This window comes from Hylobates moloch, unplaced genomic scaffold (genome assembly GCF_009828535.3).
Source record: "Hylobates moloch isolate HMO894 unplaced genomic scaffold, HMol_V3 SCAFFOLD_1, whole genome shotgun sequence".
Lineage (NCBI taxonomy): Eukaryota > Metazoa > Chordata > Mammalia > Primates > Hylobatidae > Hylobates > Hylobates moloch.
Window position 1 is genome coordinate 131643176 of NW_026652276.1, and position 26272 is coordinate 131669447.

At 41.5% G+C, this 26272-nt stretch overlaps 1 protein-coding gene across 5 annotated transcripts in view; it reads left to right on the top strand.

Moving 5' to 3' along the window:
• ELMO1 (engulfment and cell motility 1) overlaps nucleotides 1-26272 on the top strand; it is a 594699-nt gene that overhangs the window by 30597 nt on the left and 537830 nt on the right. The gene's annotated exons all lie outside the window — the stretch shown is intronic.

A 26272-nucleotide genomic window follows, 5' to 3' on the forward strand; every position in this document is an offset into this window, starting at 1 on the left:
GCAGGTCAGCATCTGACCGAGGTTATCTGAGCTGGCTCTGACGCATCCACGGTGTTGCTATTCACCAGATACAGAGTTGCACTGGCACAGCACAGTCTCTTCCCGCTCCTGAGGCTCTCTCTCCTTGCCAGAGGTCTTGCTCACCCCAGGGGCCTGGGCAGATCCAGTTCCAGATTCTGGAATCTCCCTACGGGCCTTACCTTATTGCAATGTACTGGGCCAGGCCACCAGATACTGCACTTTGAAAATCTGTTTTGAAGTTGCTAACTGCTTGGAGTACTGTGGTGCTGCAGGCTGCTGTCAGGGGTAGAGGTATGGGGAGCAGAGATGCCTGAGCTGATCTAGAAAATACTTGGGGGTAGAATGCTCTAACGTGAAAATTAATTTTAAAAAACACTCTGTTAAAGACAGTTCGAAATGTGCTGCACTTTCTATCTGTAGCAATCTCAAGTTCAGAAAAAGAAGGTGGAATGAAAGTTTTGGTTTCTGTCTCTTAGCAGATAGGTCAGGTCAAGTGGAAAGAAAATGGAGGCAGGAAAGAGTAGCTGGGGAGAGCCTGCACTGTCGAGTTTGTTTCCTGGGGCTCCCTTTACATCTTTTGATGAACTGGGTGGCTTAAAACCATGCAGATTTGTTCTCTCACAGCTCTAGAAACTAGCAGTCCAAAATCAAGGAGCTGGCCTAAAGGTTCCAGGGGAGGGTCTTTCCTCGCCTCTTCCAGCTTCTCGTGGCCCCGAGTGGTCCTTGGCTTGTGCAGTATCACTCCAAGCTGTGCCTCCATCTTCATGTGGCTGCCTTCTTGTGTGTCTGTTTTTGCATGACATTTTCCTCTTTTTTTTTTTGAGACGGAGTCTTGTTCTGTCATCCAGGCTGGAGTGCAATGGTGCGGTCTCGACTCACTGCAACCTCTGCCTCACAGGTTCAAGCAATTCTCCTGCCTCAGCCTCCCGAGTAGCTGGGACTACAGGTGTGTGCCACCACACCTGGCTAATTTTTGCTTTTTTTTTTTTTGTGACAGAGTCTTGCTCTGTCTCCCAGGCTGGAGTGCAGTGGCGTGATCTTGGCTCCTTGCCAGCTCTGCCTCCTGGGTTCATGCCATTCTCCTGCCTTAGCCTCCCAAGTAGCTGGGACTACAAGCGCCTGCCACCATGCCCAGCTAATTTTCTTTTTGTATTTTTAGTAGAGATGGGGTTTCACCGTGTTAGCCAGGATGGTCTCAATTTGCTGACCTCGTGATCTGCCTGCCTCGGCCTCCCAAAGTTCTGGGATTACAGGCGTGAGCCACTGTGCCTGGCCAATTTTTGCATTTTTTTTTAGTAGACATCTTCCTCTTTTTATAAAGATACCAGTCCTAGTGGGTTAGCACCTGCCCAAATGACCTCGTTTTAACTTGATTATGTCTGCAGAGACCTATTTCCAAATAAGGTCACATTCACAGATAGCAGGAAAGGACTTCAACGTGTCTTTCTCAGGGGACACCTTTCCATGCATAACAGCTGCCTCTGGTCCAGCCTTTCTATTCCCTCTTCAGTGGTGTGTCCACCAGCAAAACTTCTGTGCCTCAGTTTCCTTGGCTGTAGAATGGTGCCCTCTTCTAGGATCGTTGAGAGAATTAAATGAAATCATGCTTGGCAGAGTATCCCGCTCATAGAAAGTGCTCAGTAGGGGTTTAGCTTTTACAGCTAGTCGCTTGCAGTCATTTGATTTCATAAGCTAAGTTTGTGGAGAAATTGAGGAAGTGAACGAGCCAAACACAGAAGTAAACACTGTTGATAGGACAGGTGGTTAACTCCTTCAGTGCCACAAAACACATTCTGACTCACCTGCACGCAAATTTTGCTTACAGGGTTGTTGTCAGCACTAATTTTGCTCCAAGTGTTTGCTTGATTAAAATCTCTTAGGCTACTCTTTGCAACTGACCTATAACAGAAATAAATGAACTAACTAGAGATACTTTCTTCATTGGGCTTCCATCTAGAGCTAAGCTTTACTTAGGCTTTCAAATTGTAAGCAAATGCAAAATAACTTTCTTGGGAAAATTCCAGAGAATCTAAGCCTTGAGTTGTTCTAAGCAAATGTGGCCCTCCTTTTAGGGTGGAAATGTAAGAAATGGATTTATGCATTGCCCAGTTCCAGGGGCATCATTCATACTGTGGTCTGTGCGTGTGCATGGACAAGCCTGCTCCTCTGGGTGAGATGGCCATAAGTCCTTTCTGGGGTTCAGTAACTTCTGACAGTGGCATTGTCATGGTGTGAAACTTCTCATCCTCCCAGTTTAATTATTCAGTGAGAATGGGATTCCTGAGATTCTGAACCATATTCCATAACTTTGGAAAATATATGTGTATATAAAATTTTCCATACGGTTAAAACCTGAGAGTGGACTGCAAGTCAAATTGCTATTTTCTTCCCTGCTTCGTCTTTGTGAACTTTGTATTGTCTGTTTTCCTGACAGTTGACAAAAGTGGGCAGTTTTGGTGGCACATCTGATTTAGGAAGTAAGTGCAACAATTTGAAAGCCTAAGTAAAGCTTAGCTTTAGATGGAAGCCCAATAAAGGAATCATCTTTAGTTACTTCATTTATTTCTGTTATAGGTCAGCCGCAAATCTGAAAACACAGTTTTGGATTTGTATGCTCATTTAGTGATACTGATAATCTGAAATGCTGGTTTTTAGGACTGTAGATTTCATTATGGAATATGTTTTTAACTTAATTTGTATATGGGTCTCTTGTTGTTTTGGGAATTTTGTTCTAAGACATGTTGAAGCTGTGCTGTAGTTATTGGGTTTATGAGTTGTTGGGGTATTATTTATTTTTAATGTACTCTGTTCTTTCCTCTTCTCAAAGCAAATAATCAAGAATTAATGTTTAACTTTAAGTTGGATCCACTCACTTTATATTGAGAGTTATTATTACTTTAATTCATGTTTCTTTTCCCTGAAGCCCTGATACATCTTTGAGAAGATACATTTTTTCATGCATTAATTATTTTCCTTTTCAGTATCAATTGCAGGTATCACAATCACAGCAAGAAACATATGTTGTACATTTATTATGTGCCAGGCACTGTGCTGCCTGCTTTAGATGAATTATTATTATGATCATTTAATTTTTATATCCATGCTAGACTTTACATACTGTCTATCATAACTCACATTTTATAATAAGGACCTGAGACTGGGGAAATAAACTTGCCAAGTCAACACATTTAAAAGTGGTAGAGCCAAGAGTTGAACTCACATAGTCTCTGACTCTGGAACTATGCTCTTAAACCCTACACTCTTGATATTGAAGATGTAGGGACATCTTTGCATTTGAAGACAGAAATGCACATATAGCCCAGAACTTTTCAGTGATTCCAAAGACCTCTGTGTTTCCGCGTAACATAACTTTGGGGGCCACAGATTCGCGATTCGCTTTGCTCAATCTATTTTGTTCAGGAGTACATGCATGCTTATTTGCTCAGGCAGTAGCTGAAAGCAGTGAGAGATATTCCAACAAGTCTCCAGATTGCAAGAGAAATTAGGGTGGATTTAAACATTAACAGGCTTTCTATGCATATAACCAAGAATCACTTACTTGCCATGAAGATGAACACTACGGCCCCAAAGTATGTATATCAGAAGGTAGGATATTACTTGGTTTTGTGTAATTAGTAATACCAAGGTCAAATCAACTCAGATAACTGGTTTAAACCATTAAATCGCTTTTTTGGCTTTAGATATTTCTCAAGATTTTTAATGCATGCTACGTGCATTGCAGTCTACAGGAAAAAAGAAAAAGGATTATTAGTGTTTTTGCAATGTTCCTGCCCAGTGTTTACTTCTTTATTTGCTCTTGTTTTATTCCCACAGGGAAAGGTTCATTGTAACGCACCCAGGGATGTGCGGTAGATTTTTCCAATGCAGCAGGTAGGATGACTTTGATGGTAAGGAACAGAAAATTGAATGTCGACTGGCTTAAACAATAAAAGCTTATATCACTGAAAAGATAAGAGGTATGGTGAGCTACAGAATTAGATTGATTCAGCCACTCTCTGGGTCATTTAGGGTTTCTTTTTTTCTGTCTCTGCCAAACAGGATTGGACTTTGGAGTTGGCCACAGGGCAGATTCCCCCAACACACTGGCAGGGTGGCGATCAGAGAATGCCACAACAAACATTAGGTAATTTTTAAGAAGAGTGACTTGGTGTATGTGTGCCCCAACAAGTATCCACCATAGCCAGTGACCTGGATATGCTTAATTTAGATTAATGAATTTATCCATCCTCTCTCTTCTCCACCTTGTAGGTGTTGATATTCTACATGTAATGTACAGGGGTTTTCCCCCTCAGATACTTTTGGTGAATATTTCTGTAGTTGTCCCTAAGCATAGAAAGATTTTCCAGCAGGATACTAAGAGGTACAGTTTAGCATATTTCAATTTCCCATTACCAATCCCACAGACCTGATAAGATATTGATGTTGGCTGCTAATATCAAAGAATGTTTTCTAATTTTCTTAGTGGATAATGAATGGAATGAATCATTCAAATGAATTCCATGATTCATTATGGAATCATTCACTTAATATTATTTTGATATTAATGATATTAATTATATTAAAATATCATTATTTTGATATTAAAGTGGAGGTAAATTGACTTCTGTCATATACCTTTTCACTTTGCTACTTCACAGTTTCCCTCTGTTCTTGGTGTGCTGAAGTGGCCTGGTGTGGTGGCTCACATCTCTAATCCCAGCACTCTGGGAGACCAAAGTGGGCAGATCACTTGAGACCAGGAGTTCCAGACCAGAACAGGCAACATGACAAAACCCCGTCTCTACTAAAAATACAAAAATTAGCCAGACGTGGTGGTGTGCGCCTGTAATCCCCACCACTCGGAAGGCAGAGACACAAGAATCACTTGAACCCAGGAGGCAGAGGTTGCAGTGAGCTGAGATCACGCCACTGCATTCTAGCCTGGGTGACGGAGCGAGACTCTGTCTCCCCCACAACTGCCCCCAAAAAAGGAAAGTGCTGAAGGGTGTTTTCCTGAGTGACAGGCTGGAAATTTAGATGGCAAACAAAAGAGCTAAGGGCATACTTTGCGTGTTACATGGATGCTCATTTTTGGCCGAGGGGATTTCTTCTGAGAAGTGAAAAATATCTTCAGACAGTTTGGTTCATTTGGTGATTGTCCTGCTTGCCAGGTTGCACCAACTGGTATTTTCTTCTTTTGTTCAGTAAATCAACCAAAGGCCCACCATGTGTAAGGTATTTTCTGTGGATTCAAGGTTGAACGAGACTTCCTTAGCCTTCCTGGTCTTTCAGTCTCGTCAGGGAGTTGAGACAGGCACAATACAAAGGACGAAGAGGAAAGCTAGGCTTGGAAAAAGGGCTCTTGGGCTTGGAGGAGGCAAGGAAAGATTCCTGGAGAGATGAGGAAAGTCTTGTGTGCAAGGGGAAGGGAGAAGAGGGGGGATTTCAGACAGAGCAAGTATTAACAATCTTGAGCCTAAATGTTGTGAAGCAGTTAAAATACAAAAAAAAAAAATCGGTCAAGTTATGTCTCCTATTAGTGACTTATTATTGTTTAACAAATCACCATAAAACTTAGTGGCTTGACCCAACAAGAATCATTTATTCTCTTTCATGATTTTAGTGGTTGAGGAACCCAGGAGCAGCTTAGCCAGGTGGTTCTGGCTAAGGGTCCCTTGTGAAGTGGTGGTCAGATGTCAGCTGGGGCTGCAGTCATCTGAAGGCTGGACTGGGGCTGGAGGACTTATTCCAAGATGGTGTGCTCCTGTGGCTGACAAGCTGCTCCTGGCTGTGGATGTCTGTTAGGGCTGCTTGAGTGTCCTTATGACATGGCATCTGGCCTCCCCCAGAGTGAAAGTTTCAGGCAGAGACAAACATGTGGCATCTTTTTTCTCTGACCTAGCCTTTGAAATCACATAGCATAGCTTCCCACACACTCTGAGTGTTAGAGAGGAGTCACTAAGGTGGGTCTAGGGGGAGAGGATTCACCTTTTAGAGGGAGGAGCATCCAAGGATATGCACCCATGTTTTAAAACCAATACCATTCTTGAAAAAAATGACAAGCAAAATGATGGTTGCATTAGTTTTTCTTTAGTTGTTGTGTCTGCACAGTGTTTAATTATATTAGTTGGCACACTGTAGTTTTTTGATTGGTAAACTATGGTACATATAATGTCTTCATCTGTTAAACTAGTCGTTTAAAGTAGAAATTGGCAGTTTATCCAAGAGACCTCTTACCACAGAAGCCTCCTATAGAAGACAGATAAAGTAGAAGTCAGGGGCTCAGTCTGAGGTGGTGGTGAAGGGGGCTGGCACAGCCTTTCCTCAGTGTCCAGGAGGTCCCCACAAACACCCTGGCTCCTGAGAATAGAACACTCTGGAAGCCATTTCATGGACCCATCCATTCCTTCCTGTGATTTTTTTCTTTTGGAGTTCAGTTGTTCCTTTGAAGAAAGAACAAAAGGATTTCATGTTGTTTTGCAAAATATAATCTCAAGAATTATTTTCTGTATTATAAACACATAGTTTGGATGATGATGTGTAGCACTGAATGATGGTTAGTATCATTTCTTCCAAAACATTTTGTGTGTGTGTGTGTGTGTGTGTGTGTGGGCAGAGGTAGGAAGTAGTTGAGCGTGAGGAAGGGACTTTAATTTGAACAGCATTTTCTCCTCTGTGGAGCATATTAATTAAATATGTACTTGTACTGAACCATAACACTGTGTTTAAATCAGTGAAAGACATGAGCCACCATTCTCAGTAGTATCAAAGCTGAAGCCCTCTGTGACCATGTGATCTCACACCATCATGACGTTCCTGCTGGAGTGGGAGGCAGAGTTCTGAGAAGTGGAGAATGTGAGTGCTTTTGAATTAAGTGTCTTTGATAATTACCAGAATAACGGAAAAAGTTTATGAACCAGATCAGGAAAAAATATGCTCATTAGTCATATGAATATTAGTTTTCTCAACATAACAATACACTTCTGAGGTTCCCCCTTCTTCCTTGGCCCCACACACACAGAAAAATGCCATTTCTGTAGACTGTATGGCCATTTCTGCAGACTGTATGAAAAGAGACCCTCTAATACAATAGAGAAGTTAGAAAAGCTGAATACATTTTCTCTCTCCAACTTAGCACACTTAAAAGGCAATAGCCAGAAAATTAAATTTTATTTAAAGAATTTTGAGGATGAAAAGCACAAGGATATTTATTTTTCTCCACTGTCACTTTCCACTTTCATCACTGCTACAATTTATTGTACCCACTTGTTCCTGGAAAAGAAAGAGCATAATAGCTTGTTACAGTGATTTCTTTCTAAAATAAAGTGTTGTAGGATGTTGAAAAACTAGAAGAAACCAACGGCTAGCAGTAATGAAAGAGAGGGAACTTTGTTTGCTAAGATGTGGACAGGGAATAATATTGCTCCTTGAATTTATCCACTAACAATCCAGTATTAATATCTGTGGGACTTCCCATTTAGAATATTGGTAAGGTAGAATTAGTTGCTACATCTCCATAATTATTTCTTAAAATGGCTTTCTGAGAGCCAGGAAAATGTTATACTACTTCTTGTTCCTACTTCCTGTTCTAGCTGTTCCGGGTTTTATTATGAAAATGTGTAAGTGGGAGTAAAAGCCAAACTCTTACTTAGCAGAGTGCCTGGTGTGCAGTAAACATTAATTCTCTTCTTCCTTCTCTATCCTGATGCCTTCTGCCCTGACCCCAGGATCCACAGAGGGAGGGTGACAAAAAGTGTCACAGCATATAGCTCATGAATTGCATCCTTTTTGTTAGTTAGCTAAAAACTCTTTCCACTCATGTCTTCTTCCCTTTGCAGTTTTTTTTTTTTCTCCAATAGGAAACCCGCTGTTTTTTGTTTCTCTACCAAAATGTGTCACGTTGCCTTCCTTTAGGGCTAGGCCAGCAGGCTCTATGATGGGATCTAGTTTTTCTCATTGTATTAGTTTTCCCTTGTTTGAATGAAGAAAGTGATTATACACCTGGATTACTGTTAATTTCATTTTCATCCATGTATGTCATTTATTCATTCATTTGTTCATTACAACATTTGTAGGAGACCCACTGTGTAGGACTATGTGTGTGTTAAGGGGTGGGAGAGACTAGAGCAGAAGGTTACTGGAACTGAGGCATCTGGCCCTCTGTCCCTGCTTTTTAGTGGCTCACAGTATGGGGTTGTGGGGAGGGTTGGAGAGAAAGACACGAAGACAAGTAGATACATTTCAAATAAGCATTTACTGAACCCTTGCTGTGATCAAGGAACTGAATCAAATTTTATGTGGATACCGGGTTTTACTAAACTTGTTTTTTTTTCTTTCAAGGAGATTATACTTTAGTAGAGGAGAGAAGACACATCTAATTTAGCAGAAATTTATGGAGCTTTCTATGTGTCAGTCACCAAACTGCAATAGTACTGGGGAGTTCATTTTTTTCATGTCAATTACATAAAATAATCCTTCCTATGCAAAGAAGACAGAGACTCTCTGAGCTAGAGTAATTACAGCAGGAATTGTAGAGGAAGTTGGAAGCAAAATAGTCACAGTAGTTAAGGGTTCTGACTTGGGAGTCAGATATATCTGGTTTTGGATCCTGGCTTCATTGCTTAATAGCTATGTGACTTTGGGGGAAGGAGGGAGATAATTACCTTTTCAAGATTCAGTTTTCCTGCTTGCAAAATGGGGATTATAATAATAATATTTACTGTGGTAGATTGTATTTTCCAAAATGGTCATACCAGTATCTTTCATCATACATGATCTTACAATATCCCTGTGAAACTCCTGCCATCTAGCAATAGGGTGTATGTTCCTTCCATTTGATCTTGAGTGGAATGTTGTGACAGCTTTGACCAACAGAGCATAGCAGAAGTGATACTATATGGCTTGCAAGGCTACGTCATAAAAATGTTATTCACCTCCATCTTGCTCTGCAGTGTAGCTCTTGGAACCCAGCCACCATGCTGTGAGGAAGCCCAAGCAGCCCATGGAGAGTCCCAAGTGGGAGGAATTGAGGCCTTTGGCCCACGGGCCTGGCTGAGTTCCCATCCAACAGTTAGCCTCAACTTTCCAGCCATATGAGTGACCATCTTACAAGTGGATCCCCCAGCAAGCCCCAGTTGAGTTGCCCTGGCTGACTGTGCATGGAGCATAGAAAAACCATACCTACCCAACCCTGCCCAAATTGTAGTTTCATGAGAAAAATAAAGTGATTGTTGTTGTGTGAAGCCAGTAAGTCTGGAGATGGTTTGTTACACAGCAGTACACAACCAGGACACTTAACATATAAAGTTGCTAAAAGGAGTCGATGAAATGATACGTATAAATCAGCATAAAACTAGTGACCCGTTAATGATAGCTCTCTTCATTATTATCAATAGTTAAGGGAAGTTATTTAATAGATGTCAGCATTAGTTCAAAGTAAGGTCAGAACCTAAAAAGCTACCCATGAACTTTTGGCATCCAGTAGGTTTTAGGAATTTTGTTCACTTTTTTTTTTTTCACTTGCAAAACCCTGCTGTGTGTCAGCTTCCGGATCACCTTTCTGCTGACATTGTGCTGAGTTTGTTCTCAACTCTGTGCTTTCTGTTGTTTCAGAGTTTCACTTAGGCTTTCTGTGCCATGGCCCGATGTGTAAACAATGTTTAAACTTCCAGATTATTCTGTGAAAGTCATGCTCAGGGCTGTTATTTTATTAAAACAATTTTTTTGCATGTGGTAAAAAGCAACACAAAATTTACAACTTTACCATTTTAAGTATACAGTACAATAGCATTAACTATATACACATTCTTATGCAGCAGATCTCTAGAGCTTTTTCATTGTGAGTGACTGGAACTCTATACCCACTGAAAAACAACTTCCCCTTTCCCTTCTCCCCAGCCCCTGGCAACTACCACTGTACTTTATGTTTCTAAGAGGTTGACTACTTTAAATAATCTCTGTAAGTATAGCCATGCAGTATGGGTCTTTTTGTGGCTGGCTTATCTCACTTAGTATCACGTCCTCAAAGTTCGTCTGAGTTGTAGCACATGACAAGATCTCCTTCTGCTTTAGGCTGAATAATATTCCATTTTATGTATATTCCTGCCGTTTCTTTATCCCTTCATCTATTAATGAACATTTAGGCTGCTTCTCCTTCCTGGCTATTGTGACTAATGCTGCAGTGTACACAGTAGTGCAAATGTCACTCTGCTGTTATTTTTTCCACTTCCTACGAATAGCAGAATCTCCTTGAAATGCATTGGAAAGACAGAGAGTAGGGGCTTCTCTGAGTTCTTTGTCATCTTTTTTCCAACATATCTTAGAGAGTGATGCATAATCAGGTGGCCAGACTGCCCAGATTCTTCCTGGGGGTTTCAACTTCATTATGTATATCTATTGTGTAACCGGATACGATTAGAATTAAACCTCGGCCGGGCTTTCTATTGCTTTTAGAGCAGTTTCACAAGCATTATTCTATTGAATCCTTGCTGCATGATAGCTATTTCTTTAGTATGGGGAACACAAGGTTACAAATACGATGTGGATATAAACTCCAATGCTACTGTATATATTTATTGTGGTATTCAATGTTCTTTACCAATGTAAAATTCATTTATAGATGACACAATTTTTTGAAATTTCTATTTTTAAAATTAATAAATATTTTAAAAATTAATCAATTTTTTTCTAAGAGAAATTTTAGGTTTACAGAAAAATTGGGCACAAAGTACAGAGTTTCCATATCCTCTCTTTCCCCAGCAGGGCTTCCCTCTTATTAACATTTGTTACAAGCAATGAGCCAATATTGATACATTATTATTCATTGAAGTTCATAGTTTACCTTGGGTTTACTTTTTGTTTTTTATAGTTCTATAAGATTGAACGAATGCATAATGCCATTTATCCACCATTATCCTATCATACAAAAGAATTTTACTATCCTAAAAATCCCCTGCAGTCCACGAATGCATCCCTCTCTCACTGCATATTGCTGGCAACTACCGATGTTTTTATTGTCTCTGTAGTTTAGCCTTTTCCAGAATGACATATAGTTGGAATCAAACAGTCTGTGGCCTTTTTAGGCTGGCTTCCTTCACTTAGAAACAGCATTTAAGATTCATCCATGTTCTTTTTTTTTTTTTTCGAGATGGAGTTTCGCTCTTTCACCCAGGCTGGAGCGCAGTGGTGTAGTCTCAGCTCACTGCACCTCCGCCTTCCTGTTTCAAGCGATTCTCCTGCCTCAGCCTCCTGCGTAGCTGGGATTACAGGCACCCACCATCATGTCCGGCTAATTTTTGTATTTTTAGTAAAGACGGGGTTTCAGTATGTTGGCCAGGCTGGTCTTGAACTCCTGACCTCATGATCTGCCCACCTCGGCCTCCCAAAGTGCTGGGATTACAGGCATGAGCCACCGTGCCCGACCTTCATCCATGTTCTTTCATGGCGTGATAGTTCATTTCTTTTTATCTCCCAATACTGTGTCATTGTGTGGATGTACCATTGTTTATTCACTCACCTATTGAAGGACATCTTAGTTGCTTCTGAGTTTTGTCAAGTATAAGTTAGGCTACTGTAAACATGCCTGTGCAGATTTTGTATAGTCCTAAGTTTTTTTCAATGCTATTATAAATTACCGAAGTGTTCTCCACACAAGCTATATTAATTTACCCTCCCATTCAGCAGTGTATGTGATTCTGTTTACTACAAATTCTTACTGACAGTTAATACTGATGAATTCTTTCATCTTTGCCCATCTGAAGAGTGAATGTGTGTATCTATCTTACTGTTAAAATTTTAATTTGTATTTCCTGATTATTAGTGAGTCATCCCATTTTAATCTTGGAAGGACCTTTGAGATCTTCTAGTTAATGCTATATTTTAAAGATGCAAAAAACAAGACAAAGAATATTTTCTTGGCCGGGCGCGGTGGCTCCTGCCTGTAATCCCAGCACTTTCGGAGGCCGAGGCGGGCAGATAACAAGGTCAGGAGTTCGAAACCATCCTGCCTAACACGGTGAAACCCCGTCTCTACTAAAAAAAAAATACAAAAAAATTAGCCGGGTATGGTGGCGGGTGCCTGTAGTCACAGCTGCTCGGGAGGCTAAGGCAGGAGAATGGCGTGAACCCTGGAGGTGGAGCTTGCAGTGAGCTGAGATCACGCCACTGCACTCCAGCCTGGGCAACAGAGTGAGACTCGGTCTCATAAAAAAAAAAAAGAATATTTTCTTACTTCCTCACTTTCATTTTTCTTTCCTAAGAATAAGTTTTTAGTTTCGTTGCCTTATGCCCCTCATTGGTATGGCTACTGAGTTCAGTATCTCATCCAATGGAAATCTTTCACATTTGCCATGAGGGTGGAATATATACAAAGAGGGAAAAAAAATGAAAGAGTAATATCGCAGATTTCTCCCTTGCACCAACTGCAGATTTCTCCCTTGCACCATCTTTATGTTCACTAACAAGAAGCTTCTGTTTCCCAAACTAATTATATTTGACACAGGGCCTGAACCAGCGTGAGTACTCAAGCATTCCCATGAATGATGGAATGAACCCTAAGATGCAAGGAGTGGGAGATGAGGTCTGCCTAACGGCTTGAAAATACCCGTAGATCCCAGAGGTATCTCAGCTCTGCAGCTTGAGCTTGACTTCCGATTCTGCCTGTAGCTGCAGTGGACTGGGAATTACTGATAAGGGAAGCAAGTGTTGACATTTTCCATATTAGGATGGTTCTCCAGTGAATTCTGACCCATGCTCTCATGGTCAGCTCTCTTGAGGCCAACTTCCTAGAGGCTGGCTGTTGGGACCAGCGGAGTTGACCTCTGGGGCGGGACAGTATATGCACTGTCCTCTGAGACTAGCAAGTTCAAGACACTCTGGTTTCCCCTGGAAAGCCTTTGGAGTATCAGAGGAGGATTGGCTGGGCTGCGATTCAGCCAGTCTGTGTTTTAACTGCCAGGGAATGAATAAGCCTATCTTCCTGACTCCCTCCTTCGCATTAACAAGCCCGACACCTTGAGTCCCAGGAAGCATGCCACACATGACTTTAGTGCCCCATGCACACACAAGTTTAATTGCTTTGTGATTGCCTAAAATGTGAAATGAAGGAACACATTGCCTATAAGGATAACATTTGCGATTCTGTGCATTTCATTTCATCACACGTATTTGTGTCAGTTAAAGCAACATGGAAGTGTGTTTGCTGTACTTAAAAGACCTATCTGGATTTTGTGTTTCTCCGTGATTTGGAAGAATAACTGCAGATAAGCAAGCTCTGAGTGTGACAGACAGACATGGGGGCAGAGGTGAGACAAGGTGGAGGCTGGGGCGTGGGGGAGGGGGCCGGAAACATTGGGCATTCCAGGAGGAGGGAACAATATGTGCAAGGGCTGGGACCTGCAATAAAACCTGACCTTTTTGGAGGAATTCTTAGTTTTTTTTTTCCCCATTGTTGGTGTTTTGGTCTTGAAGTATAAAAAGTACCCATGCCTTATTCTTGGGAAAGATTCATTCAGATAAAATCCCATTGTCACTCAAAGTTATGCTTTCTCACACAACCATTTCAGTCCCCCAGTGCTGGTGGCCCACATTACCACTGCTTCATTGGTCTGGCAACAGTGACTTCTCTCCTGGAAATGATTGCTCAGCAAATGCCTTATTCTGGCAAATTTCAGAGCCCATAGTTTCAGTGAGGACTCCTGATCATGAGCTGTTTGCATTTTATTCAGAAAAAAATTTAAAGTGGGGGGAAAAAAGAAGGCAAGGGATGTGAGCCAAGCAATAGCTGAATGTTTTTTAAAAACTACATATTTTGTTTTTTATCAAGTAACGATTACCTAGTTGCAACCACAATCTATTTAGAACTAAAAATTTAAGCCAGCATTCCAAGCCCCAAAGAAAACTATGGAAAAAAAAGATCCAGGAAACTTTTGGTACTGGGGTATAGTATCTCCTTTTTATGCTAAGTTTGCAAACCTTGCTACATTGCCACAAAGAGGAGGAACATTTCAACGCTGATTGGCATCTGGGCCTCGCATATGGGGTGTGTTTGTTTGAACAGTGTCTTGGTTATAGGAGAACCTTTATTGGAACAACCTGAAGGGCCCAGGGAATTTATTATATACCAGGTTGTTTCTTCCATTAACATGGAGAAGCATCTAAAGGATACATTGTCAGATATGTCAATATCAAAGGTTAAAAATAGTGTGGGACCTAGGGATGCCCCAGAAAGCTGTGCCAATGGTGGGGAGTGGCCGTGATAGGACCAGGTGAGAAAGAGCATAAGATACCCCTGGAAATCATGGCGCACAGTCACCTGTATGGGATGGAATGCAGTGTGCATGGGAGAGGCCTGCCACATAGAGTGAAGGTGGAAGGGGGTGCCACCTAGACATTCAGAGATGGGTCTTGGTGGGATGGGAGAGGGAGTGGACCAGTGAGGATGGAAAGTGCTGGCCCAAACCTTCCCATGCATACCTTAAAATCTATTTCTTTCTGGACTGATTGGAGAGAAAAAATGATTACAATTTTAGGGATTCTGTTTCCCACCTCTCGCTTTCTCTTGCTTTTTTTCCCCATTAATATATTTTATTTTTTAGAAGTATTAGATTTACTGAAAAATTGACTAGATAGCACAGTGAGTTCCAATATGTACCTGCTATCCACACAGTTTTCCCTATTATCAACATCTTGCATTAGTGTGGTACATTTGTTATAATTAAACTAGTATCCATTATTATGAATGAACAACAACAGTTCATTAAGAGTCACTCTTTGTGTTGTATGTTCTATGGGTTTTGACAATTGCATAATGGGCCGGGCATGGTGGCTCATGCCTGTAATCCCAGCACTTTGGGAGGCTGAGGTGAGAGGATCACTTGAGGCCCAGAGTTTGAGACCAGCCTGGGAAACATAGTGAGACCCCCATTTCTACAAAAAATAAAAAAAATAGCTGGGTGTGGTGATGTGTGCCTGTAGTCCGAGCTACTCTGGAGGTTGAGGTGTGAGGATTGCTTGAGGCCAGGAGGTCAAGGCTGCAGTGAGCTGTGATCATGTCACTGCACTCCAGCCTGGGTGACAGAGTGAGACCCTGTCTTAAAAATAAATAAATAAATGAGAAAGACAGTTGCACAATGTCATGTAGCTATTGTTACAATATCATACAGAATAATTTCACTGCCTTAAAAATCCACGATGCTTCACCTATGCACCCCCCTACCGTCCTCCTGGCCTCCAAACCCCTGGAAACCAGTGATTTTTTTCAGAGTTGGGGGGGTTTCACTGTGTTGCCCAGGCTAGTCTCAAACCTCGGCTTCAAGTGATCGTCCTACCTCACCTTCCCAAAGTGTTGGGATTATAGGTGTGAGCCACTGTGCCAGGCAAACCACTGAACTTTTGACTGTCTCTATAGTTTTGCCTTTTCTAGAATGTTATATAATTGGAATCATACAGGTATTTAGCCTTTTCAGACTGGCTTCCTTCACTTAGAAATGTGCATTTAAAACTTATCCATGTCTTTTTGTGGCCTAATAGCTCATTTAAAAAATTGCTGAGTAATATCCTATTGTGTATCTGTACTACAGTTTATTCATTCGTCTATGGAAAGACATCACGGTTGCTTGCAAGTTTTGGTAAATAGGAAGAAGAGTGCTCTAAACATTTGAGTGCAGGTTTTTGTATGGACATACATTTTCAACTTGTTTGGGTAAATACCTAGAAGCATTATTGCCAGATTGTATGACAAGATTACGTTTAACTCTGTAAGAAGATACCAAACTATCTTCAAAGGTGGTTACACCATTCCCCCTTGCTTTTTGATTTTCCATGTGACTGTAATTTGGGAACAGAAATTAAAGATAATATGTGGAAAAATGCAGGTACTACTTTTAAGGTGTAATACCCTGATTCTGAAATATCCAGTTGTACTGGGTGAGATACAGACTAACAGTGTCCTTTAGTATAAGGATATTAATTGTTTACTTAACCAGAAGTCAGGGATCAGATGGCTTCAGATTCATTAAATAGCTCAAGACTGTCCTCAAGGATCCAGACTCTCTCTCCCTCTACTCTTCCGTTAGTATGTTGGCTTTCTGTCTTCTGCTCATACTTGATGGTCTTAAGATGGCGGCTGTAGCACCAGGCATCATGTCTTCAAACACTTAGGAAGAAAGAGGAAGGGGAAACACCAAGAGCTGTCCTTCCATTTTGTCCCTTTTATCAGAAAAGTGAACACCCCCTCACCCCACGAAAAACTCAGCAGATTTTCTCTGATGTTTTACTGACCCCAAGTGGGTTCTGTCATCACTCTAGCTGCATAGAGGCCAGGAAACAGTAATTTGGAGTCTCTCTAATTTCTGCTCATGGTTTCTTCCTGTAAGACATTCTCACTCACAACCTGGCCTCATCCATTTAGCAAGCAGAATATTGCTGGAGCCACTTGTAACTTTTTGTCGCTGTAGGGAAGGGGAAATAGCTTCTTCCCACTCATCATCAGGTTCATGACTGAGGCCCCTATAACAAAAGACAGATTGACAATAGAAAAGGATGCACATGTATTTGATGTAAGTTTTACGTGCCACAGGAGTCTTCATAGGGAACGAAAGACCTGAAGAAGCAGGTAAACCTGTGTATTTTTATGCTTAGGTTTGGTGAAGAGTAGACAGTCTTAGAGATGTGTGATTGGACAAAGGGGCTATCTATGATCTAATTGTAATGAACTGTGAGAAATTTAGTAAGGCCTGTTTGATCAGGTTCTTCTCGTCACTTCTATGTCTTCAGCTCCTTTCCTTTGGGTATAGGGAAGGAGTCTCTCTCATATGGCTTGGCTGTGTCCCCACTCAAATCTCATCCTGAATTGTAGTTCCTACAATCCCCACATGTCATGCGAGGGACCTGCTGGGAGGTAATTGAATCATGGTGGCAGTTACCCTCATGCTGTTCTCGTGATAGTGAGTGTATTCTCACAAGATCTGATGGTTTTATAAGGGATTTTCCCCTGCTTTTGCTTGAATTTTTCTCCTTCATGCTGCCTTGTGAAGAAGGACGTGTTTGCTTCCTCTTCTGCCATGATTATAAGTTTCCTGAGGCCTCCTTAGCCATGCTGAACTGTTAGTCAATTAAACTTGTTTCCTTTATAAATTACCCAGTCTTGGGTATGTCGTTATAGCAGTGTGAGAACAGACTGATACACTGTCTCATGAGGCTCTTACAAAGTGCTTCAAAGAAAAGTCAGAAAATCCTTCCTGGATTTTATGATCTGCTTTAGGAGAAAAGGGGTGAGGGGAAGGTAAGAGTGACCTTCCTGCTTCTGCTGTTTTCTCAAATGCCAAGGTGCCATGTTTTGGGGTAGTAGGTCCTGAACCCATCACTTCAATGTCCTTATTTTATCTGTGCATGAGGGCTGAATTATTCCATCACTTTCAAACTGTGTTTTATGGAGCCCCATATTTCTGACATGAGTGTAGGGGTCTCTGCAGGGAGAGTGAACGAGATTTGAGAGGGCAGGGCTCTGGCTTCCCACTTCTTCCTGGACAAGCTTATCTTCACTTACTTAAGCTTCCTCCCAGGGTAGGGTTCCTAGGGGTTTACCTTTGAATTAAACTTCTGCAGATAAAATTAAGGGTGAAAGCATTCAGTTAGGCGGATGTCTCTTTCAATTCTAAGAGTCAAACTTTTGGACCAAGATGAGACAAGGCTATTAGTCTTGTCCTAAGTCCTTTGCAAAATCCCTAGGATTTTTTTGCCTTGACAACTTTACCAAATACCCGTATTGTGCACAGGTTGGAAGAAAATTGTTTTGTCTTCTGTCCTAAAGAAAAAGGAATTTCTTTGCCATTTAAAAAGCAGTTTAAATCTTAGCTCTTCCTTGTCAAGTTGATGGTCTGGATTGGGGAGATAAGAAGATGGCCATCAGTCTAAGTGTTATTCCTAAAAAGTAGAAGTTTTGATCTTTCCTGGTATCTCTAAATGGAATTTATCAAAGATTCTGGAGTAACTGAAAGGAGTGATCTGTATTCTCTTCCACCGTTTCCTAAATCTCTCCCATGTTTATGTGAAATTTGTGGACTTTTCAGATGGGCATTTAATATATGATATAGTATTAATTTGGGTTGGAAAATGTTCTGGGCTTTTAAAGTATATCTTAGTTAAAATGCTTTGTAATTTGCATACATGCCCTGAAGTAATTTTATGGAATAGAAAAATACGTGAAAACAAAAACAGAAACTAGGTCTGTGCTGAATTTGCTGTTGGGTGAAGCTGACTTTCTTTTTTTAATTTTGAAATAACTCCAGTGGCTTCATGGTCCACACAGCACATTGTGATCTATGGACAGTGTACTGATGCGGATTCTGCCTGCCTGATCCTGGAAGGCACACTGGCTTTCCAGGCTTGTTGGTGCAGTATTTAAATAAATGAGCCCTGCTGTGTGCGAGACAAAGGGCCTCTGTACTAACTGAGCATATGCTATCTGATGTTCTATATTTACATGTGTCATCTCATTTACAATGTATAACTCCCTCCAAAATAAGTGTTATCCCATTTTGCTGTGGAAGACAGTGATACATCAAACTTGTACCATATTAAATAGCTAGGAAGTGTCAGAGCTGGAGCTAAAGTCTCCCAGAAGCTTGTACATTTGTCACTAAATCAGTAGCTCTGCCTCACTAAAATTAACTGGCATTCTTCACAAAAATGCAGGGGGAAGGGAACTAGTAAATTTTGGAATGCATTTTTGTGCCAGATAATTTGCACATTTCAAGTTGTTTAATCCTCACAACAGTCTTGGGGGAAGGGGGTTTATGCCATGTGTGGAGCGGGAACTATAGTATTACTCCCACTTCAAGTCACGGGAAATTGAGGATTGAAATTATATGGGAAATGGGCCCTTGAAGATCATGTAATCTCCCCTAAAGATGTAGCAGTAATGATGCTGCAGATGACTTTAGGTGGTGGAACTTCTGGCCTCTTTACCAAAACAGAGTCACTCAGCGTATTCTGAATACTGGAGGCCGATGTCATGCATTATCCAAAAGCATGATGAATGTTTATCTACCCGAAGAATAAGATGAAAGGTTCTGATTTTCCTCCTTCTCCATGTACTTGACAGCAGCTAGTGGGCAAGTACTTGGCTTCCCCACCCTGCGTGTGCTGGGCTCATGTTGGGCTGAGGTGGAGGAATAACATGTGCCTGGTGCAAGGTGGCTATGCCCAGGGCTTCCTGAGAGTGGGTTTATGCCCGGGTCCTGGTAGAATGCAAAATTGGTGGTCCCTTCAACGAGAACTCACTGGCAGAAAATCCTTACACAAAACCTAAAACTTGGATTGATCTGCAACAAAATTGCCCAAGAACCCACTGCCTTCACTCCAGTCCCGGGAGAGATTTGCTCTCATCTCTGTCTCCCTTCTGCACGAGTTCGTTGAATAAAGGATGTGGTCCCAGCCCTCATGGGCATTTCCTGGCAGAGCCTGGGCAGGCTATGACATCACAGCAGGGGGCAGATCAAGGAGGAGCCAGAACCTGGAACTGCTGTACCTCTGGATCCAGGTGGCTCCTGGATGGGAAGGCAGAGACTCAGCAGGAGAGTGAGGATTGCCATTCGCCCAAGAGGCAGGATGTGGAATCTGATCAGAGGGCTCAGTGACAGGTACCAGGCAGGCATTAGCTCGTCGGGCTGCTACAGGTACATAAAAGTACATATGGGATACTGCTTCATGCCCCACTAAGCTGTAATAATGTTCATGGAGCTGGGTTTCGCCTGCGGGAACAGGGTGCCTTGAAAGAAGCCTTCCTGTGCTTCTTGGGGGCGAAGGAGGGCCTCACATTGTAGATGCAGACCTGGCTCATGAGTCTAGCGGGGGGCTGAGTCTAGCAGAAGGGTCAAAGTGCTGCCCCAGCTGAAGTTATCCTTCTCTCCGTTTTCTGAGAGGAATTAATGGGTGTTGGTACAGCAGAAAACTTAGGATGAGACGATAGCAGCAGTACACTGTGAGCAGGGGGTGTCCTCCCATCCTGCATTCTTCCTTGTCATTTCCCTAGGGAAGGAAACTTCAGCCCGTTAGTTTTCTTGCATAGAAAGGAAACTTTGTTTCAAGTGTCCGGGAATGTAACATCAGGAAGTAAATACAATCCTGGAAACAAAGCAGAAAGATAAACAAGGTTAGCGAATCCATCCCTTTCTGGTTCCCCCCTGAGTTGCCTTGTCTTTTTTCTTGAGTGGAGCAGTGAAGAGGGCTTCAAAAGAAAGACAATGCAATGATTAATTGAATGTTTACATTTCCATGAATATATGGATTGGGTTTTTGTTTGAAGGAAACTTTGATGTTTTTGAAGATAGGAAGGGAAAATAAAGGTAGTACATCTTTACTAGCATCTATTATGTGTCAGGGATGCTCTGTGCTAGAGCTCTGTGAGCTCTTTTAATTCTCACAGCAATCCTAATGAAATGTGTATTATTGGCCATCTTTTTTTAAATTTTAATTTTAATTTTAAGTTCTGGGATACCTGTGCAGGATGTGGAGATTTGTTATATAGGTAAACATGTGCCATGGTGGTTTGCTGCACCTATCAACCCATCACCTAGGTATTGAGCCCGGCATGCATTAGCTATTTTTCCTAATGCTCTCCCTCCCCATATCCCACCTGCTCACAGGTATGTTGTTGTGTGTGTTTCTCCTCCCTGTGTCCATGTGTTCTCATTGTTCAGCTCCCACTTAGAGATGAGAATATGCAGTATTTGGTTTTCTGTTCCTGTGTTAGTTTGCTGAGGATAATGGCTTCCAGCTCCATCCATGTTCCTGCAAAGGACATAATCTCATTCCTTCTTATGGCTGCATAGTATTCTATGGTGTATATGTACTACATTTTCTTTATCCAGTCTATTGTTGGTGGGCATTTGGATTGGTTCCATGTCTTTGCTATTGTGAATAGTGCTGCAGTGAACATATGCATGCATGTATTTTTGTAATAGAATGATTTATATTCCTTTGGGTATATACCCAGTAATGGGGTTGCTGGGTCAAATGGTATTTCTGGTTCTAGATCTTTGAGGAATCGTGTTGTCCATCTTGATGAGGAAACTGAGGTGCAGAGAGGTGATGTTGCCCAAAGGGAAATCACGGGCAAATAGATCTGAGGGGTCCAGCTGCATCTTCACAGGCATGCCGTCCATAACGCCTTTTGTGCATGGATGCTGCCCAATGGGGTTGTCTTACAGATGCTTTTTATGACCCATACCTTTACCCTATGTATTCCTCATAGAGTTGGTCCAAAGATGGGCTTGAGCCTTCTATCAATTTTCTGTCAAACCTTTGAGAACTAAATATTTTTCTTTTGAGCATGAGATATTTTAAGTGTTGTTATTCAAAAGAGAAGAAAGGGAAATGACAAAATTAACAAAGTCTAATCTGAGAGGTCATGGAAAAAGTATTTTTAAGTTTTTTGTGGGTCTTATGTTATTCTTTGCCTTGATATATAAGTAAATTAAATAAGGTTCAGTTGACTATATATTTTGCAGATATTCTAACCTGTTCATTACAGTTTATGACTGTGGCTGTCTATATTCCAGCCAGTTTATTTCTTTCTGAGAAAAATTCCTATCTTCAGTCTACCTCAGTGTCTCTTTGGGTTCAGCTATCAGGTAGACAGGTAGTCTTTTATAACATAATATAGTCATATTTAATGTTCTTCTTTTTCTTAGTGGAAGCACTTGATGCTACCAATTGTCCTCTTATTACTCCTTTGCCAATGTCCTATGGAATTTCATGTATAGTAATTTCAGAATCACTAATTTCTGGCTAACACTTATTGAACTCCTGTGATATTGTAGTGTAAAGGAAAAATATATGCATCTAACACTTGGAAATAGGCAAATAGGCAAAAGTATAACTGCAGGTCCCTTCAATGTCATACTGAATTATTGTCCCCACTCAAGATTATCCAATTCTCTAGGGGTAGGTGCCTTTCTCCGCTATTCTTTAATTTACTATTTGCTGTTGGTTAGGATATTTTACAATCCATAAGGGTAAATGAATACCTATAGAAAATGGACAGTGATGCAAAGGATTCCTGTGTGATAGCAGTGTGAATGATTCTTGTCCATTAGAAAAGATAGCCCCCAAATTACCATTTTAATGCCCTATAAATTACCGTTTTAATGCCCTACCTAGGTTTTTTATCTACTTCAGCAATCTTCTTTTATCATTCTTTTCTTTCAGGGACTATATTAGTGGCTCTGACATGCATTATACATTTTTCTTTTTGCCTTTTTTGTTTTGTTTTGTAGAGATAGAGTCTCGCTATGTTGCCCAGGAGTCTTGAACTCCTGGACTCAAGCAATCCTCCCATCTTGGCCTCCCAGAGTAGTGGGATTATAGGCGTCAGCCACTGTGCCAGGCTGCTTTATGCAATTTAATCTTCATGTAAATCCTCTTAGGTGAGCTTATCATTATGTCTACTGTGCTTAGGAAGAAAGGAGGCTCAAAGGTGTTCAAGTGGCCTGATACAAGATGGGCGGCTAGTAATTTGCAGCCACCAAGGGAGCAAAGGTTTATCTGAATCAAGGTCCACTGTTGATTACACTTTGTGATGTTACCATGAAAACCCACATTATTCTCACCAAGGACTGCAATGATGAAGTGCAGCTGAGCATGACTCAATAAGGTGCACAAAGAATGTGGATTAACAAAAGGAAGAAATAAGTAAAGGCAAAAAATCTGAGACTGCCTACAAAAAACTATGACACTATTGCATTTTTTCTCACCATTGATCAAAAATACAGTGTGCAAAATGTCTGTGCACTTGTTTTTGTTCATTGTGGCACTACGCAGTTTTACTTGCAAAGTCCCCATCTCCTACCTCAGCCCTGAATATTTGCTTACAGTGAGTGTATAGAGAAGTGGTTTAAAATAAGAAGTAACAGAGGTGCTTGCTTCACATTAACAAAGCAAAACAAACAAGATGTTGAGAGAGAAGAAGAGCCATAATTGCTTCTAGACTCTAGCCAAACCCTGGGTTTTCATCTTCCAACATGTAAATGTACAGTTTCTCAGTTCAGCTTTTTATCACTGCAGGGTGTTTTCACTTTTTCTCAAGGATCTCATCAAGTTCTGAAAACAAAATTGGTTAAAACTTACTTTCCTTAAAAGTAAATATATGAAGTGTGTCCTATGGAATTAAGTCAACAATGGGCTGCCCCAATTCTAGAATTACTGGAAATGATTAGGGAAGCATACATACATGGTTTAAGATATTTAAGTATTGATATTAATACTTAAATTAAATATTAAATATTAATATTTAAGATATTGGGAAATTGTTCTTGTGTCTGGAGGTGCTGAGTTACCAACACCTACTCTTCTCATCTACATTCTGATCAAAGGCACCCCCACTGCCATGCACTTAATTCAGAAGCCCCCCAGGCCCTCCTGATAACTCTTAGCCCTTCACTTCTCACATTCCTGCAACATTCTGCAGATCTGGTGTTTCTATGGAATCTGGTCTCTGTTTCCTCCACACTGTTCCTGCCCTAGGTGAACACTCATCAGCCTCTCTGCTCTGGAAGACACTTCCATTGTCTCCTCACGTATATTCTTATGCACCTCGCTTCCCATCTGTTCCCCAATTATTCTCCTTCTGCAGATGGCTTCCTTAGGTTGTTGTAAGAATGTCTTCATGATCTTGGCACTTGGCTTCCAACCCTTCAGAGATTCCTGTTTCTTATCAGCCCAGGTGTAGGCTCTTGCTGATCGTCTGAGGCCTGTCTGATCCAGCTCCTTTCTCCTTGTTCTCTAGTCTCCTCCCACCTGTCACTCAACTTAGCTCACAGTCTGATTGAGGCCCTATTTACATCTTCTTTCAGGTTTCTGAACATGCCAGACTATGCTGAGCTGCTCCTTGGTGCTGGACTGCTTCCTCCTCCACCTGGTCAAGCATCTCCTTCTCACTGCTGTCCTGTAACTTTCTAGTAATAGTATTCTGTGAGAGACCAGTCTCTCCTTTGGAGCAGGGCATTGTCCAACATATATTAGTGTCCCTGGGCCTAACAGGGAGAGGCTCCCCATAAATATACGTGGCATGAATGAATGAATGAGTAAAAAGGGGTTTATTTCTTGCATCAAAAAGTTAAGACAGCTTACCTCTACTTAGCCGTGGAAAAATTGTGTGAGTAGGACTTAAAGTGTTCTGCTGTTTGTCCACAAAGCATATCATCTCTCCTTTCCACTACTTTATCCCATCTAGGGGGCAGAGCAGGGAGCACTTATACCATACAAGGCAGAGAAGATACAGATCAAGATATGCCCAAAGCCCTTCTAGTTCAGCGTCTCCTTGGAGTAGGTAGGCCAATCTTTATGGACTTGTGGGGATCTGAGCATAAAAAAACAAGCTGAGGAACAAATGAACAGTGATTTTGGTTTTTGGATAAACCAAAACCAGGCACCACTTGATAGCAGGCAAGGGAGAGGCTGCGGCTTCACTTTTCTGTGGTATGCCCACCAAAAATGCATAACCTGAATCTAATCAGTAGCAGCACTAGACAAACCCAAATCGAGGAACAAAATAACCAGTCCATAGTCTTCAAAAGGGTCAAGGTCAGAAAAATCAAGGGAAAACTGAGGGAAGCACTTTAGAATGAAGAGACTGAAGAGACACAACAGCTTAAAGCAATTTGTGATTCTGAACTGGATTTTTTTTTTAAATAATGTACTATAAAGTACTATTATTGGGACATTTGGTGAAATAATGTACTATAAAGTACATTATTGGGACATTTGGTGAAATTTGAACGAGGTCACAGGAGCAAATAGAATGTGTATTAAATGTTAATTTTCTGATTTGAATGGTTGTGCGGTGGTTACATAGGAGAATGTCATTGTTTGTTGGCAATCTACACTAAGGTATTAGTGGGTGGTGAGCCATTGGGTTGGCAAGTTACTCTCAAGTGGTTCGGGAAGAAATAAATTTATTTATATTATAGCTGCAATTTTTTGTGAGTTGGAGATTGCTTTAAAATAAAAATTTTTAAAAAAGAATAAAAATTAATGAACAAACTTAGACTTTTCCCTGTGGACAAGTTGCCCAGGAAAGATGTTTCGTATTATGTCCTGATGGAAATGTGCGCAGAAGTGGCCTTGGTAGACCTTGGAATGTGTTGGGGGTGGGGAGGTGGTGAAGTCAAGGGGCACAACCAAAAGAAAACCTGAATCCTTTCTCAGCAACCCTCAGGAGGTGGCCTTAAGTGCAAACAGGCTCAGGAGACAGCAGGCTCCAGGGGAGCACAGTTACCTCCCAGGGCAGGTGCAATTAGCAGGTTTTTAGTAACTGGGGAGCAAGAGGCCAATTTGATGATTTACTGTAGGAAACGTCATCAAGACCACTGGTACTCAGACTAGCAGATTTCCTCCCCGTAGGCGGACATCAAGGGAAGGAGTCGTAATCGGAAAGCATTTGGTAAACATAGAATCACAGTGAGAAGAGCTAGCCAGTGTGATCAGAAAGTCCAGAGGCCTCCAGAGTCAGGACAGTCCCATCCCTCCATTCTGTAGGGAGGCCTCACACCTGGCAGCAGATGAGGAAGAGAGAGGCTAGAGTGGGGCCGCCCTCCCTTGTATAGAGCTAGGGTAGCCTGGCAGCGCCAATTTGCTCAGATTTCGTGGCTGGCCACCTCTGCTTCTGACTGACGTGCTCTTGCTTTAGATACGCGAATGGCCTCAGCTCGGTTGTTACCAAGTTCTGCCAATGGCAAAGCCCGTGGACTCTCGAATGGCTTTGCAGATCTGGGATCTTGTGTTAATTCTTTCTGGGTTGGTTTTATATGTTAACTGTCAGAGGCATATGCCACTTTATTCAGGTTCCTTAGAGCTTCTCCTTGCCACCCTGTACTTCCTCAGAGACCACTGGCCATGTGGGAACTTGAGTTAGAGAGATGCTGACCTCTAGAGCAGCAGCTTCCCTCTTTCTGTTTTGTTTTGTTTTGAAGTCTGGAGCCACATCAGAGGAAGGAAAGACTTTAAAAAAAAAATGTTTACCATCCTGGAATATTTTATTATCTCTAGAGTTCTTTAACTTCCCTGGGTTGCAGACTTCCTTTCGAAATTTAGCCAGAATATCTGTATTTCTCATTTGAGAACAGTATGTCTCCCTGCTGGAAACTCAAGTTCTTCAATTTCTGGGTGCAAAGTCCATTTAGGGCCATTGCATGTGTGTGGAGATTACAGTTCTCTTTGTACAATTGAATGCTCTCTTAGGGTGGGACACACA